At 51.0% G+C, this 15742-nt stretch overlaps 1 protein-coding gene across 1 annotated transcript in view; it reads right to left on the reverse strand.

The window, feature by feature from the left end:
• Positions 1 to 13226, reverse strand: part of SYNPO (synaptopodin) — a 58190-nt gene extending 44964 nt beyond the window's left edge. Inside the window, exon 1 of the mRNA XM_032250186.1 lies at positions 13137 to 13226. The gene's annotated coding sequence lies outside the window, so the exon portion shown is untranslated. The remainder of the gene's footprint in view (positions 1 to 13136) is intronic.
• Positions 13227 to 15742: the final 2516 nt, after the last annotated feature.

Consider the following 15742-nt stretch of genomic DNA (forward strand, 5'->3'; position numbering starts at 1 on the left):
TGGTGGGGAAAGGGCACAGGCTTTGGCATCAGGTTTGGGTTGGAATTCTCACCCAGTGGCTGCCTGACACTGGACATGTCTCTTATCTTTCTAAGCTTCACTTTTCCTGCCTGCAAAACAAGGCTTGAAACAGAATCTACTTTCCAGGATTGTTGTAGGGATTAATGAGAAAATATAGGCTTATTCCTTCACACTGCTGTGTGCTGCTCACCTGCTGGGCTCTACGGACGTTTGGTAAGCCTGGCATTCGGGGCCCCAAGTGCTTGGTGTGCACAGACTGCAGTGATTATAAGGCACAATCCAGGCTCCTCCTGATTCCCCGTCATCTGCAGAGTCCCCACGGGTCAAAAGAGCCTCCCTTGTGCTGCAGAAGAAGGAAAAGGAAGCGAGGGGTGCTGAGCATCAGGGCTTAAGTAGGTACATTGCAGAAGTTAGGGTGTGAGGTTCTTGTTCCTACTCTTCCATTGACTCACTGAGTCATGCTGGGGAAATCACAATATCTAATTTTATCGGTGTAAGACTATAGGGTGGAGGGAGAAGCAGCCCAGGAAGACTAGACCCTCCTTCCTCCAAAGGCCCTACTGCCCAAGGCTCCCTACCTGACCTCCCCACCCGCTGTCCCTTCCTGTTTCCATCCTATACGAAGTCTGATCCATTGCCCTAGAGTGCAGCTCTGAATGTGCTGCTCACCTGAGAGCTTTCCATGGCTCCCTGTTGCTCACAGATAAAGCATCACTGCAAATGCAGACTCAAAGGCACATCTTATGATTCTTGGCTGAGGGGAATGAGAAAGGGCTTCCTGGGGTAAAGATCAACCATCAAGTCCAAGTGAAGGCAAGAAGGCAGAACAATCGGGGATGACTCTGAAGAACCAGGCGGGCTTGGATAGCTGAGTTTAGGACATGTACGGAAGGGCCGAGAAGGTGGCCAGCTTGTGACAGGCTTTGGCTGCCTAGGCTCTCTCCTGCTAGCTGTGGGGGGCAGCCCTACAGGGTTGGGGAAAACCACTGCAAGGCCCAGCTCTGTGGGTTTGCGTTGGAGGTAACATGGCCAGAGCAGAAGGCAGGGGACTGAAAAGAGGGCTGGCAGACAGCGGTTCCAACAAGAGGAGAATTTTGGAGCAATTTCTTCAGTGGCTGGCACAAGGCCAGGCACATAAAACAACAGGCCCAGACCAGTGGTTCACGTCTAAAATCTCAGCACTTTGGGAGGCCAAGGTGGCATGGTCACCTGAGCCCAGGGGTTCGAGACCAGCCTGAGCAACATTTTGTGAGACTCTTGTCTCTACAAAAAATTAAATATTAGCCAGGCATGGTGGCACACGCCTGTTGTCCCAGCCACTTGGAAGGCTGAGCAGGAGGAGTGCTTGAGTCCAGAAGGTCAAGGCTGCAGTGAGCCGTGATTGTGCCACTGCACTCCAGCGTGGGTGACAGAGTGAGACCCAGAGAGAAAGGAAAAGAAAAGAAAGAAGGAAAGAAAGAATGAGAGAGAGAGGAAGGAAGGAAGGAAGGAAGGATGGAAGGAAGGAAGGAAGGAGGGAAGGGAGGGAGGGAGGGAGGGAAGGAAGGAAAACAAAAAACCTTAACAATGATACTAGGTGATGTTTATGAAGTGTTTACTGTGTCAGGTGCTATTCAGACACTTTATTTGCAGCAGCTCATTTGATACTCATCACACCATATAAGGAAGGTGCTATTATTACCCCCATTGTGCAGATAAGGAAATGGAGCTTGCATGACTTGCCAAGCTCACACAGCTAGTGAGTGAGTCAGGGTTCATGTCCTGATGGTCTAGCTCCCAATGTCACTCTTATCCATAAGGCTGTACTATCTCAATGGTATAAGTAGTTGCTGAATTAAAGGATGAAAAGATGAATGAATGAAAGAGAGGGATGGGAAATGGAAGGATGGGAGGGAGAAAGGAGCTTCTCTCCAATGTGTGGTACATTGCTGGGCACATTGTAGATGCGTATTTATCAAGTGAAACAATACATGTGGAGTGACCAATAAATTAGCTATGGGTATACCCGAGGGGCAAAATGGAGGCACCCTGGAGAAAAAGGTGACTCAGAATGGGATCAGATGGTTCGGGTGCACCTGCCCACCAGACCCCTCTCTGGCAGCACCCTTGGCAGCAGACTGGGGTGGGGGGAACTGCCTGGCTTGTCCAGAGCTGAGTTCTCCCTGACAATGGGAAGAAAGCTTCTATTGTCCTTGCAAATCTGACCTATGTTCCTGCCTTAGTGTTTCTCTCCCAAGGAGGGGATGAGAGCCAAGGTGGAGGGTTCCTTCCCCATGGCTCCAAAGGTGGGGAATCCCAAGCCCTTCCAACCTCCAGAGCTAGTAAGCATGAGAAAGCCCAGCATTTTCCATTACCTTGCTATGTAGTCTAGGAAGAATCACTTTCTTTCACTGGGCCCCAGTTTCTCCAGCTGAGAAAGGCCTTGGGCAAAGTGGTTAGTGAGGGCGGTAGCAGCAAGGTTGCTGCTACACCTGAATTCTTCTTGGCCTTGCCCAGTTCCAGTGCTTTCCAGTTGGGGGAGTCAGTCCCAGAGGCATGTCCACCGTGATCCCATGGTGCCGACCCCTTCCTCTAGTCCTTCAGGGCAAACTGACCAATCTTGGCATCCTTCCTCCCTGACTCAGCAGCCGTCAGCATCAACCATGCTGGATGTCCAGCCTGCTGTGACCTCTTCTCCCTCCTCCCTAGTCCTCTCCTGTCCTCCATTTCGCCCCACCTCCTGGGGCAGAAGGGACCAGTGTTGGATGGGCATGAAGTGCAGCTGGGGAGAGCCCCAGGAGCCACCGGAAATCAGCCCTTGGCACAAAGAGGTTGGGAAGAACTTCCAGCTGGGCACACTGGGTGGTCTTAGGAGAGGTAGGGTTTCAGTTCAGCCTCAGAATAGTGGGCAACTTCAGACAAGTCCCTGCATTTTACTGAATTTCAGGTGCCTCTTGGTAGAATGGAGACTCAGTCATTCATTGACTCACCTGTTCACTCAACACATATTCACAGAATGCCTGCTAAGTGCCATCACTATTTTAAGTGCTGGAAGTACACAGTGAACAAAAGAGAAAAAAACCCTGCCCACGTGAAGCTCACATGTTAGCTGGGGTGGACAGATAAATAAGAAAGTATGTCAGATGATGTTAAATACAATGGAAAAATAAGCCAGAAAGGCAGCCTGGGAGTCCTGTGTTTCATTAAGATAAAGAAACTGTGGTATGAACATAACAAACCTTAACAGATGCCATTCCGTGTTTTGAATAGCATATGCATTTCAAGTTCACTATGATGTTAAATTCTCATATGCAATTATAAAAAAAACATAAAACCAACATTAGGTGGCAAACTTAGAAACATAAGCCCTGCAAACTCCTGGGAGACATATTTCTTATGCTAATATTCTGACTATTCAATTGCTCACCATTTTAGAACTTTCCTATTCCATTCTGAATATGTCTACTATTTAGAAATGAGTATGTTTTGTGATCCTGTATATAAAAAAATAAGATTTTGTATATTAGCATTCTTTTTTAGAACACTCTTTTCCAAGTTCATTAGTGGTAGAGCATCTCCTGTCTGTGAAACACATGATATGCAATGAGTCTGAGGACAGTGATAATGATATTGTATTTTTGTAAGGATTAAATAAGGTAACCTGTGTACATGCTCAATAGAAACAGCTGTTGTTATTACGATTACTGTTTTTGTGAAGTGGCAACTGAGGGCATTACAAGAGCTACCATTTACTGAATGTTGAGCATGTGCTGGGCACTGTATCAGTCTTGTTTCTTGTTTCTTCCTCACAATAACATAACGAGGCCGGCACCTACTGTTATCCCCCAGTTAACAGATTGAGGAAGCGGAGGCTCATGGAGGGTGAGTCTCCACCCATGATCCTAGGGCAGGAAAATGACCAAGCTGGAACCTGATAGGCATCTGGGGCCTGGCGTGGTCACTGGAGGTTTTCTGAGGGTCTGGGGAGAGGCCATTTCACACGGCACGGAGTCCTTTGTTCTGGCCCTGGCTTTGCCATGCCTGCTGTGACCGTGGCCACATGCCTCCACACTTGGGCTTTGGTGACCCCCACTACACAGTCACAGGGCTGGGCTTGGGGTCTCAAAGTGCGCTTCCAGCTTTAGACTCCTGTGGAATCCAGCACCCGAGATGCTGGGGGACTCAAGCCTGTTCCAAATGGACTCACTGAAGCCAGCCTGCTCACAGAACCAGCCAAGTCCCCTGCACGTCACATCTATTTCTGCCCTGCTGGGTTTATAAATACATGGGCCAGGGAACCAGCTTCAGAGGAACTGGGGAGACTGAAGTCATGGCTATAAATACGGGGCTGGGACTTGCTGGGGTCAGGCAGGGGTGTGACAGGGCAGAGGCCACTCTGCACACAGTTCAGTCTCCCTTGGCCACACCAGAAAATGGGGGCTCAGATGGGAAGAGACTTGCCCAAGGCCACACAGTCAGTGGAGGGGAGAGGGCTGGTGCACAGGGCCCTGGCTCTGAGGCTGCTGCTTACGGTCCCTCCCGGCCACATTCACAGTGCCCCCTCACCCTGTCCCCCAGTTTAAACAAGAGACTGAGACTGATACTATGATTTCAGTTTCTATAATAAACTTATGCTGCTAACACACTGCTTTTTATCTGTTGCATATATTGGGGCTCCCAAATAGTGCATTGCAGAAAGGGTTCAAGGACTAAAAATTCACAAAATGCCTAACCAGCCTGGCATGGTGGCTCATGCCTGTAATCCCAACACTTTAGGAGGCCAAGGCAGGCGGATCACCGGAGGTAAGGAGTTTGAGACCAGCCTGGCCAACAAGGTGAAACCCCGTTTCTACTAAAAATACAAAAATTAGCTGGGTGTGGTGGTTCATGCCTGTAATCCCAGCTACTCAGGAGGCTGAGGCAGGAGCATTGCTTGAACCCAGCAGGCAGAGGTTGCAGTGAGTTGAGATCACACCATTGCACTCCAGCCTGGGTGACGAAAGTGAAACTCCATCTCAAAAAATTTAAGAAATAAAAAAAAATAAAAATAGAAAATGTTTAACTATATCTACCAAATGGGATCCCTTCTTCTCCATGCCAAGTGGCCCAGCTGTGTGCTGAAGCCAGCCACACTGTCTCAACAGCCAATGCACACACCCTTTCCCAGCTCTGCATTCAGGGACATTGTCAATGGCTTAAAACGGGCCCTGGTGGGAGTAGCTACACCACGGAAACAGGCAGGTGCTACAAATCAAGGCTTTTTTCTTCTCCAGAGAGCAAGTTGTTAGACGTTTATCCACACACTGCTGGTTAAACCATGGCTAGTGAATCCCTACCGTACCCATTTCCTGGCTGGCTGAAGTGGCGCCAGTTGCCTTACTCCCGTGAGCCTCCAATCTTTCATCTGTGCAGTGGGAGCCCTAACCACGCCTGCCTCATAGCGACTGTGAGGGCGACCTGAGCTTATGCCCCTAAGGGCTAGCACGCAGTTCTCAAACTTGTCCAACTCATCAGAATCACCTGAGGGTCTTTTACACATTCCAAAGCTCTGGCCACACCCCAGACAAATTAAACTGCAACCTCTTGGGATTGGACCAGGGTATTTTGAAGCTTCCCAGGTGGTTCCTATGTGCAGGTAGGTTTGGGAACCATCACTCTTTGCAAGCACTGTATAGCTGCCTGGAGACCATACAGGTATGGGGAACGTGCAGAGCCCTCGTCCCTGCTCCATTGTTTAACTCCTGGGATTTCAGGTAAAAAACTGTATTAAGAATAGTGGGGTTTATTCATTTGGTTTTTTTCCATTTAAAGACTTAACCAGCTGAAAGGAGCCACAAGAAGAGAGGCTCCTATCCTCTCCTTTGCAGATGTGGGCCTGGCTGCCCCACACTCCAGAGCAGATGGGCCACAGGCTTAAAGGCCCGGAGGAAGCTTCACTTCATGTGGTACACAGCTGGCCAGCCAGGGAGATGGAGGGGCTTCAAGCTGGTCTCTCCTCCCCTTTTAGAGAGTCACACTGGCCCTTTTGGGCCGAAGGTTCCTGAAATTGGCTCTGCCTGCGAGACATTGAGCTCCTGGCTTGAAGGACTTGGATTAAGAAGAGTGACATCAGTGCACAGTTTATGCCAAGGGCTTGAGGCTCAGTGCAGCTTCTCCCTGGACCACCACCAACAACCACCAGTGATAAAAATAATCATACTAGTGACTGACATTTATGGATTCTTCCTATACGCTAGGCTATGCTACAGTGAGCGCCTCAAGAGGCAATATAGTATAGCGCTGTGCTGTCCCACATGGCGGCCACTAGCCATATGTGCTACTGAGCATTTGAAATGTGGCTAGCCCACACTGAGATGTGCTGTAAATAAAGAATACACACCAGATTTCCAAGACTTAGACCAAAAAAAGAATGTAAAATGTCTCATTAACAAGTTTTTTTTTTACATTTATTACATGTTAAAATGGCGCTATTTGGAGTTTAAATAAATGCATTATTAAAATTGATTTCACGGGTTTCTTTTTTCTACCTTTTCGTTTTTAAAAAAAACTTTTTTAGTGTAGCTGATAGAAAATGTAATATGACATGTGTGCTCGTGTTACGTTTCAGGGGACAGCACTGGAATTGTAATCAGGAGGGCTGCTCTCTACTGCCACGGTCCGGTGCTGCATGCCGCCACATACCAGCTGTGAGACCTTGGACAAGTTATATCATTCTCTGTTCCTCGGGTTCCTCATCTGTAAAACCAGAATAATAATAGTACCTACCTCTCATTTAAATGTGCCTGGCAAAGACAGTCCTCAGTAAAGGTCAGCTATGCTGGCACCCCTTGGCATTGGGCTAAGGGATTCCTTGGGTTATTATATGACTCAGTAGGTACTGAGCTCCCTATCACTGGTGGTAAACAAGCAGAGAATGAGAAACTCCTCAGTAGAAATGAACTGACCCAAAAAAAAAAAAAAAAAAAAAAAAAGAAATGAACTGACCCCAATATTACAGGAAAACCAGACCAGCACAGAGCATGGTAAGACCATAACCTGCTTCACTCTGGACACTCTACCTTTATTAATGCAGCCTAACATCAGATTAGCTTTTTTTTTTTTTCTTTCAACAGCTATGTCCCTATTGTGCTTGTGGTCCACAAAGACGTCACTAAACAGCTGCCACTTTTATGCCATATCTCCCACATCCTGTACCTGGGCAGTTGGCATTTTGAGCCCAATGGAGGACCGGATACATATTTAAGTTAGCTTGCGTCCTGCTGGCAAGAACTCTCAGTAAGGACTGGAGCCCAGACTCAAGTCTATCAAAAGATAATAACCTCCTCCCCCTACCTCCCACGTAGGATGGAATAAAATAACAGAAGGGAAATATGTTTTGTCAACATTTATCCTAAGCTACTATTCAGGACACACGTTGAGGCTGGACGAAGAACAGTGTGAGGGCATCAGATACTGGACAGGGAGGAGCTGGAGGATAGAGGTTCGGGCTCAGGGGCTGGGAGCAGGTCAAGGAAAGGAAGACACCAAAAGAGGAGGCTGAAGGGCGCTGAGCCTAACTGCAGACTGGATCGGTTGGCCGGCCCTGTCACCTGCCTCACCTCCTCCCTGAAGCCTTGGCTCAGCGCACACTCAGACATTTAGCCCTGCTCCTTCCAATCCCTCCCTGGACCTGAGAAAAGGCAAAATCATGTTGCTGTTCCACAGGGAACAGCAATGCTGAAGGCGAGAGAGCTGGTCCCTGTGCCGGCACAGAGCGAGAGCCCTGCGCCCTGAAACAGTGCGGGGGGCGGGGGTGGGGGTGCGGGGAGGCGTGGTCCGCCAGCCGGCTCTGCACACTGGCCGCCTGCCTTGGAGAAGCCATAAGCAAACTGTGTGGCCTTTGAGCAAGTGACTTCCCCTCTCTGAGCCCCAGTTTCTCCATGTACAAATCAAATCAAGGCTAATCACAGTGCCCATCTCACAGGGTGGTTGTGAGGATTAAACAAGTTAACATAGGCGCTTAGAACAGAGCCTGACATGTGGCAAGTGTCCAGTATACAGTAGGTGTTATTATTGCAGTGAGGGGGTTGAGCCTGTGTAAGTTGTTGGGGCAGAGGGCAGCAGGTTGAACTAGAAGTAGCTACGGAAATAAACCATCCCAGCCTCTGTCCTGCAGCTTGGAGCTTCTCTGCTGAGTCTGTGCATGTGTGTGTGTCTATGTCTGTCTGTATGTATATGTATACATTGCGTATGTTTGTAGGTGAATCTTGTGTATGTGTCAATATCTGCATGATATCTGCGTGTGTGTGTGTTTGTGTGCATGTCTGGGCTTGTATCTGTGTCTGTATGTCTGTATGTATTTCTGTGTGACACTCTGTATGTATGTGTCTGTGTGTAATCTGTGTAATTGTGCTTCTTTGTGTGTATCCATATAACTGCGTGTAAGTGTGATGTATATGTGTTTCTGGGTATGTATGTATGCATCTGTGTGTGTATGTCTCTATGTATACCTGCCTGTGTGTATTTGTGTGTCTATGTAGCCGTGTGTGCCTGTATTTATGTGTGTCTCTATGTATCAGTGTATCCATCAATTTGTGTATCTGTGTGTGTCTCTGTCTGTGCATATCTGTTAGTGTGTGTGTATCTGTGTGTGTGTGTGTGTGTGTGTGTGTGCATGCGTGCATGTGGTGGGGTGCTGGAGTCTGTCTGCAGAACTGCTGGGAGTGGCCCAGGAGGTGGTTCAGCCAGACCAAACAACCCCAGCGAGCTTGCAGCTCCAGGCTTTTCTCCTGCCTGTTTGCTTTCTTCCTCTCCTTTCCGGTCCCCTTTAACCCGTTCCTGCTCCAGTGGAGCTGGAAAGGAGGCCTGTCCAGGTAGGTACCAAGGACCTCTCCTTTCCCTCTCCCCATAAGGTTTTCCACCTTCTTGCCTCCACTCCTCCACCCCTGCCTCATTGCCACATTGATCCCACAAAGGCCCCTTCCCTGTCCGAGCCTCAGTTTCCTGAATTTCCTCATCTCTCTATCCTTCAGGTATGAACCATCACACTATCTCTGCTGTCAGTGACAAGAAATAGCACTGACCACCCATCAACCTGGGAGACTCAAGTAGAACATTCCAAGAAGTGTTTTTGGTAATGTTTACGTCAAGATTTGAGACCAGACCCTGGGGGAGAGCCCCAGCTGGGGCTTGGGGCCTCTGGCCGCCTGAACTCACTTATCACAAAGTCCCCAACTGGGGACTACAGGGACTATCAGAGGGGAGCAATTGGAGGAGCAAAGGCCTCCACGTTTCCATTTAGCTAGAGGAGTGTTCATTGAGCACCTACTATGTGCCAGGAGCTTAGAGTTGGCTCATTTAATCCGCATAGCTGCCTTGTGAGGTAGGTGCTTTTCCTGCCCACCTTACAACCAAGGAAACTGAGACTTGGCAGGGTTAGGTAACCTGCTGGAAGTTGCAGAGCCAGTGGGGGTGGGGATGGGACTGGAACCCAGGCCCCCCTCATCTTAGGCATGTCACTTGCTGCTGCATTCTCCACTCTGTGAAATGACAATCATATCCCATCCTGTAGCCAGCAGAGCTATCAGCAGGCCTGATACCTTTGAGCTACAATTTGTTCAGTGCCAGCCGCAGTATGTGCCAGGGCTTCTGTGCCACCACCTCGTGAATCTTCATCACAACCCATTTTACAGGTCAGGAAAGTGGAACTGAGATGCAGTCGCCTGGCGAGCTCTCATGGCTGCGGTGGGAGCAGAGCATGGGGTCACCTGGCCTCTCTTCTTTTTCTTTTTGCCTCACCCAGCAGCTAACTTCAGTTTTCCCTTGGCTAAAGTTAATATTGCCACCAATAGGCCTGGATGTGACTCTATAGATAAACTACTTTGTCACCACTTCTCCACACTGCCCCTACCAAACCCAGGAAAAAGAAATCAAAGTAAAATCTAAGGAATTCAAGAGCCCAGGGCATCACTGTCGGTGGGTAAGCTAAGTTCTAGAATCTTCAGCCTTCACCTGCACCCCATTGCTCAGCCCACAGGGGTGACTTATCAAAGCAGACCACGGATGTTTTTACATGAGAATCTTTCTTTGGGAAGGAGTCGCTCTGTAAGTGCCCATCCTCTCCACCTGGCAGTGCCGCCTCCCACTCCCTGGTCAGGCAGATCTCTCTATCACGATGCCCATGCCAGGGCAGCATGAAGCAGATCTCTGTTTGCCCTTGGCCTTGGGTGTAGCTGCTAGTGGTTCACAGGACCTACAAGGCCACTGAAAGCCAGTTAGAATGTGACACATTCTGGAGGCAGAGGCGATGCCCCTGACCACAGCCAGCTGCTTCCCCAGGGTTTGAAACAGAATTCAAGGGAATTGGCGCCCAAGGACTGTGGATGACTCCAAATGGCCATCTCCAGGAAGCTCAACTCCAAAACTTACAAGGTTCTTCCCACTAGGAAAGGCACAAGAGTCCCCTAGAAATAGGATTTTGTTTCATCCTAGGGCAGCACTAGAGAATCACCTTAGCCTCATCAAGGACAATGCCTCCTGGGGCCAGAGGAGAGGCAGGCCAGAGAGGGCACGGAGCTTGCCTAGGGCCACACGGCGTGTTAGTGTCAGGGATCAGATGGACCCAGCTCTGTGCTCCTTCTGCATCTGCTGCCTCACCAAGAAGGGACTGTGAATTCATCCAAACCCAAGGATGCTGCCCACATCCTGCGGCCAAAGTTTGGTTCCTTTTGCCTGTTGCAGGACAAGACAAGAAAGAATGGTCCTGAAGTTGCACTTCCTGCAGCAGAGCAGGGTCAGACTTCCCTAAATTGCTGGTAATGAGACAAATCACCAGTGAATATCCACAAAAAAGCAACTGTGGTCACAAGTAACAGCAACAGCAAACCTAGCAGAAGAGGAGGGTAAGGGAGTACGTCCCGAAGGATGGCAGCTCTGACCAGCTTCGCCTGGAGAAGTGACTGGGGAGCTCTGCCAAAGGGCCCCCCCAAAACCCTTGCATCCTCCCAGCTCACCCCTCCCTGGCCAGTCCTGGGCTGGCAGATAAAACGCAGCCAAGTGGCCTGGGAGGCAGAGCTGAATGGCAGGAAAGGCCAAGGCCAGCGTGATCTCTCACCTACCCACCCATCCTGGTGATTCAAAGCAAGGCTGAGGCCGGACAAAGCACTCGAAAATGTCAGTCAGGGGACAATCTCTTTCCCAAGCTCCTTGCCTGTGACCTTAGGCATCCAGGTTTTACTCAGGATGGGCTGATCTTTTCCCCAGCTCTGCTCCTTCCATCCCCTGCCCCTTCCCACATGGCACTCACAGTGTACACCGCGCGCACACACACACACACACACACGCACACACACACACACACATCCTAAGGTGGCAGCTGGGCTTTCCACTCTGTAATCACAGAATTACAGGGCGGTTGCTAGTTTGTGGGGGCCAAAAGATGGCCTACATAGCAGATCACACCTTCAGGCCCTAGACAGTCAAAACCAATGCTCTTAGGAGCATTTAAAATGATGAAAGCGGCTACGCCTGGTGGCTCATGCCTGTAATCCCAGCGCTTTGGGAGGCTGAGAGGGAAGCATCGTTTGTGGCCAGAAGTTTGAGACCAGCCTGAGCAACATAGCGAGAGCCTGTCTCTACAAAAAATAAAATAAAAAACAGCTGGAAGAGTTATGATCGTGCTACTGCACTCCAGCCTGGGTGACAGAGCGAGACTCATCTCTAAAAAAATAAAATGTTGGAAGCATAACGAGAGCCCATTGCCTGCCAGAAGAGACAGAACACAAGGACCTTCTCCTGATCGCTGGCTTTTACTCCTTTGGGTCAATTATTCCTTTATTTCTATCTACCCGCTGGCTTGATATGCTACTTAGACACCCTTCCCTAATGTAGGTAAAAACAACACACACTCCTTGTTACAATGGAAATTGGCAGTCCATGTGGCAGCCTCTCACGGGCTGCCAGAGGTACACACACCAGACTTTGGAAAACACTACACTGGCCCAACTCTGCCATTGTGGGGATAGGGAAACAGGCCCGGAGACAGGAGGAGACCTGTCCAACATCCGTAGCAAGGCAGTGGCAGGGCCACCACCAGAACCCAGAGCCTGGCCCCAGTAGGGCTCATTTCTTAAGGAGAGACGATCCAGGACTCAGGTCACCTAGGCCCTCGGGGGACCCCATTTCCCACAGAGCCTGAGAGTGCAGCCTCCAGCCTTGCACCAAGGCTGAGCCCACATTCCGGTGTCCTCTGTGCCCCCAGATGGGCCTGGATGGCCCACCGCTGTCTCCCCGATGGCCATGAGCAAGCTGTCCCTCACTCAGGCTACGTTTCTCACCTGCCAGGGCTACAATGACTATGTAACTCAGGCTATGCAGAGTTCCTGGAGGTGACTACTCTGAAAAAGATGAAAACAGACGTGGCAGCAGAGATTGTTATTACCTCCTTGCTCTACTTCTCAGCTTTTCCCCCAGGGAAATGGGTAGAGGTTGTGCACGTGCCGGAAGACTGAGCTGGGCTGAAAGAAAAGGAACGAAGGAGGATGGTGGTCACAAGGGAGTCTCTGCACGGGTGAGGACCACCACCCACTCAGGTGAGTGTCCCGTCACCCCAGAGGGCCCTCCCAGGAAGCAGCCAGTAGGCTCCCAAGCTCTGGGTGACAGGTAGGAGTGTGCCCGGGACTCAGGCCATAGGAGGCCACTTCAGCCCTGCAAGCAGGGACGCCCCACCGACCTGCAGACAGGCTCCGGCGTGTACACACACACTCATTCATGCAACATGCTCACGCACAGAACTGATTCACTCACACTCTGACACACTGTCACTTGTACAGATGCAAATGACCCCGAGCCCTCCTGCACAGCCCCTCACCCACCCTGGGGCACACAGTGGGGCCAGCCTGCATCTTTCCTCTCCCAGCCCCAAGCCCCAGGCTTGGCGGCGTCTCTGCCCCGCTGCCTGGGAGACACATGTGGTTTCAGTTAGCAGCAGAGCGGGCATTTCCGTCCCAGACAGCCAGGCCCTGCCAGGGCCCCGGCCCGACAGGCGCCCTCAAGAAGGGCCACCTCCACCCCCACTCTGCCACTGGCCATCCCAGGGACTCCAGGGCCCTTTCTCCCTTGGAAGACCCTGTTCTCCTTCCCTGTGGTCGCCCCCTCACCTGTAGCCGGGTGCCACACCCTCTGGCGCAGCGGCTGGCTGTGCCCGGGCCTCTGTCCACGGCTGCCCGGCTGCCCGCCGCCTGCCCGCCTGCTCCTCACTCGCACTCTGTCTCGAGCAGGCTGAGCGGGATGGGAGGAGGGCAGGGTGTCGGGGGGCGGGCGGGAGGGAGGGGAGGGGGCGTGTGGAAATGAAACTTTAATAACAGAGCCCCTTTTGTTTCCGAGCATATGGGATATTTCATACATACTGAAGACATTAGCCGTCTATATTTTTAAGGGCTTGGGCTAAAGGATGAATAAATACAGCCCATATTCTGCTTGACAAACACACACATCAGAGTACTGACTTCTGTAGCATTTCAAACCCCGAAGAAAAAGCCCTCAGCAACACAGGACACTTTAAAATAAATATGTTTCCAAAACCTCAGGCTGGCTTTGCCCCTTCCTGGAGCCACTTGGAGGACTTGGGGCTCCTTTTATCCCACGGCTCTTCCCACCACCCCCTACACCTTCTGTGCTATTGTGGGAAGCAAGGCCCTGGAATCCAGCCCCCTGCACCAATTCCCTTTCCCAGATCCCCTAACCCCCAGCTGGATCCCTGAGTGTTAAGGGTTCCAGAAGAGCTTGGAAGCTCTGCCCTCCTCATTGCAGAGATGGAGAACCAAGGCCCAGAAAGGGGCAGAGACTTGCCTGAGGTCACACAGCAAATCCAGATTTGTGCCAAGGGGCTGTGCCTTCTTCTTTCAACAGGAGGGATCCCCACTTCCCCACCTAGGGGATGGGGCTGGGGAGACTCTAGAGCCCCAGAGGAAGGGCCAGTGTGTGAGCTGGGAGAGGGCCCGCCTGCTTTTCCCACTGGAGTGCTGCTCTGGGCATCCCCTCCAATTCTGGGCACCCATCCAGGGGTGACATCAGCAGGGCTGGGAATGAGGCTGGCCCCAGGAAATCCCCTTCAGGCCGGCAGATCCCAACAGGCCTGGAGGCCTCAGGTACAGGAGCCTCCCTCCTTGATAGTTCAGCTCCCAAGTCCCCTCGTGCCCTCCATCTGTTCTCTAGGAACAAAAGCAGAGGCCCAGAGAGGTCTGAGGCTTGGCTAAAATCACACAGCAAAATAATGGCAGGAAAGAAAATCGACTCTAGCTTTTCTGAGCCTGTGTTTGCCGGCAAGGCTTTGCTGTTCCCAGCTCCCTCCAGGCAGGGCCCCTTGCTCCAGGTCTGCACGGTTTCCCCACTTGTGTCTATTCATTCTCCGGAGGTGGCCTCAGCTCCCCTCTCCTGTTAGAATTCAATCTCTTCTCATCAACTGTCTAACCATGCATTTAAACAGTTAGCACCGTGCTTTACACTTAGTAAGTGCCCATGATAAATGCAAACTTTATTATGGATATTGATTGAATCCCTGATACAACCAAGCCTGTGCCCAGCACTGGTGCTGCAGTAATTACTGTAAGACAAGCCCAGCCCCCACTCCCACGCTCATAGAACAGAAAGAGCCTCCGTCTTTGCTGATGTCTTCTCAGGATCTCTTCTCTGATTCGCTTTGCAGTAGGTACCACAGTCATCCTCATTTTAGGGCAACTGAGGCTCAGAGAGGTTTAGCTGTCTCCCCAGGCCACACTGGTGGGGAGGGGACTGGGCCCCCAACCAGGAATCCCTAACTCTAGAGCCGGTGCCTGTCACCTCCTGGAGCTCACTCAGCACTTGGCCCCAGCGTTGCTCCCAAGACTGCCCAGTACCACATACCGCTGAGTGTCTCTACTGCCCCTGCCAGGAAGAGCACCCACAAACCATCCATGAACGAGGCACTGATGCAGAAGCTCGAGCCCTGGGTTCTTGGCCTGGCCGTGCCACTAGCAAGTGTGTGGGGTCCCTTATCTAAGGACATAGTTCCTCACCTGTCAAGTAGAGCTAGCCATTTCCCTGAACTAAGAGCTAGCTGTTTCACTGAACAACGAGGATCACATGATATTAAAGGATGTGAGGGGGCTTCGCCCGGTACGTGGTGATTTCCCTGTCTGGAATTTTGTGTTGAGAATGGATCCTGGCATTAAATCCTGTCTGGGTTCCAACAGGCCCTGGCAGGCCTCCTGGCCAATGGGTGGCCCTCGTCGTAACCTGCATCCGGCCCCGGAATCAGCTTCCTGAAGAAGCTCTTCCGTGTGGACACCCCTGCAATAAACAGACAGCAGGTCCCCGGGCCATATGAAGGGTTAGAGGGCATTTATTCAAGGCATGGCCCCCACCTTAACTTCCCCCTCCTTCCCAACCCAGATCCCCCACCATGTCAGCCTGTACCTTCAGGCCTCCGGGAACCCCTCCCTCCCCAGTACCATCAGCGGCCCCCGCCTTCCACTGCTGCCATCAGCTTGCTGATGTGGGAAGTCCATGAGCTGTGGTGTCTGCACACAGAACTCTCTGTTGGTAACAGGTCAGAGGCCTCTTTAGAAAGGGGGGTTCCATGGGAGTTCTGGGCTGGGCTCTGCATTAGGAAGTTTTCCAGGTAGTTGGGAGGTTATTATCTGGATACTAATTATTTCATAAAATAACTAGAAAACTTCCATTCATGGAGCACTTCCTCTGTGCCGGGCACCGTGCTAAGAGTTTC

This window comes from Sapajus apella, unplaced genomic scaffold, assembly GCF_009761245.1.
Source record: "Sapajus apella isolate SASKATOON/1434 unplaced genomic scaffold, GSC_monkey_1.0 scaffold71, whole genome shotgun sequence".
NCBI lineage: Eukaryota > Metazoa > Chordata > Mammalia > Primates > Cebidae > Sapajus > Sapajus apella.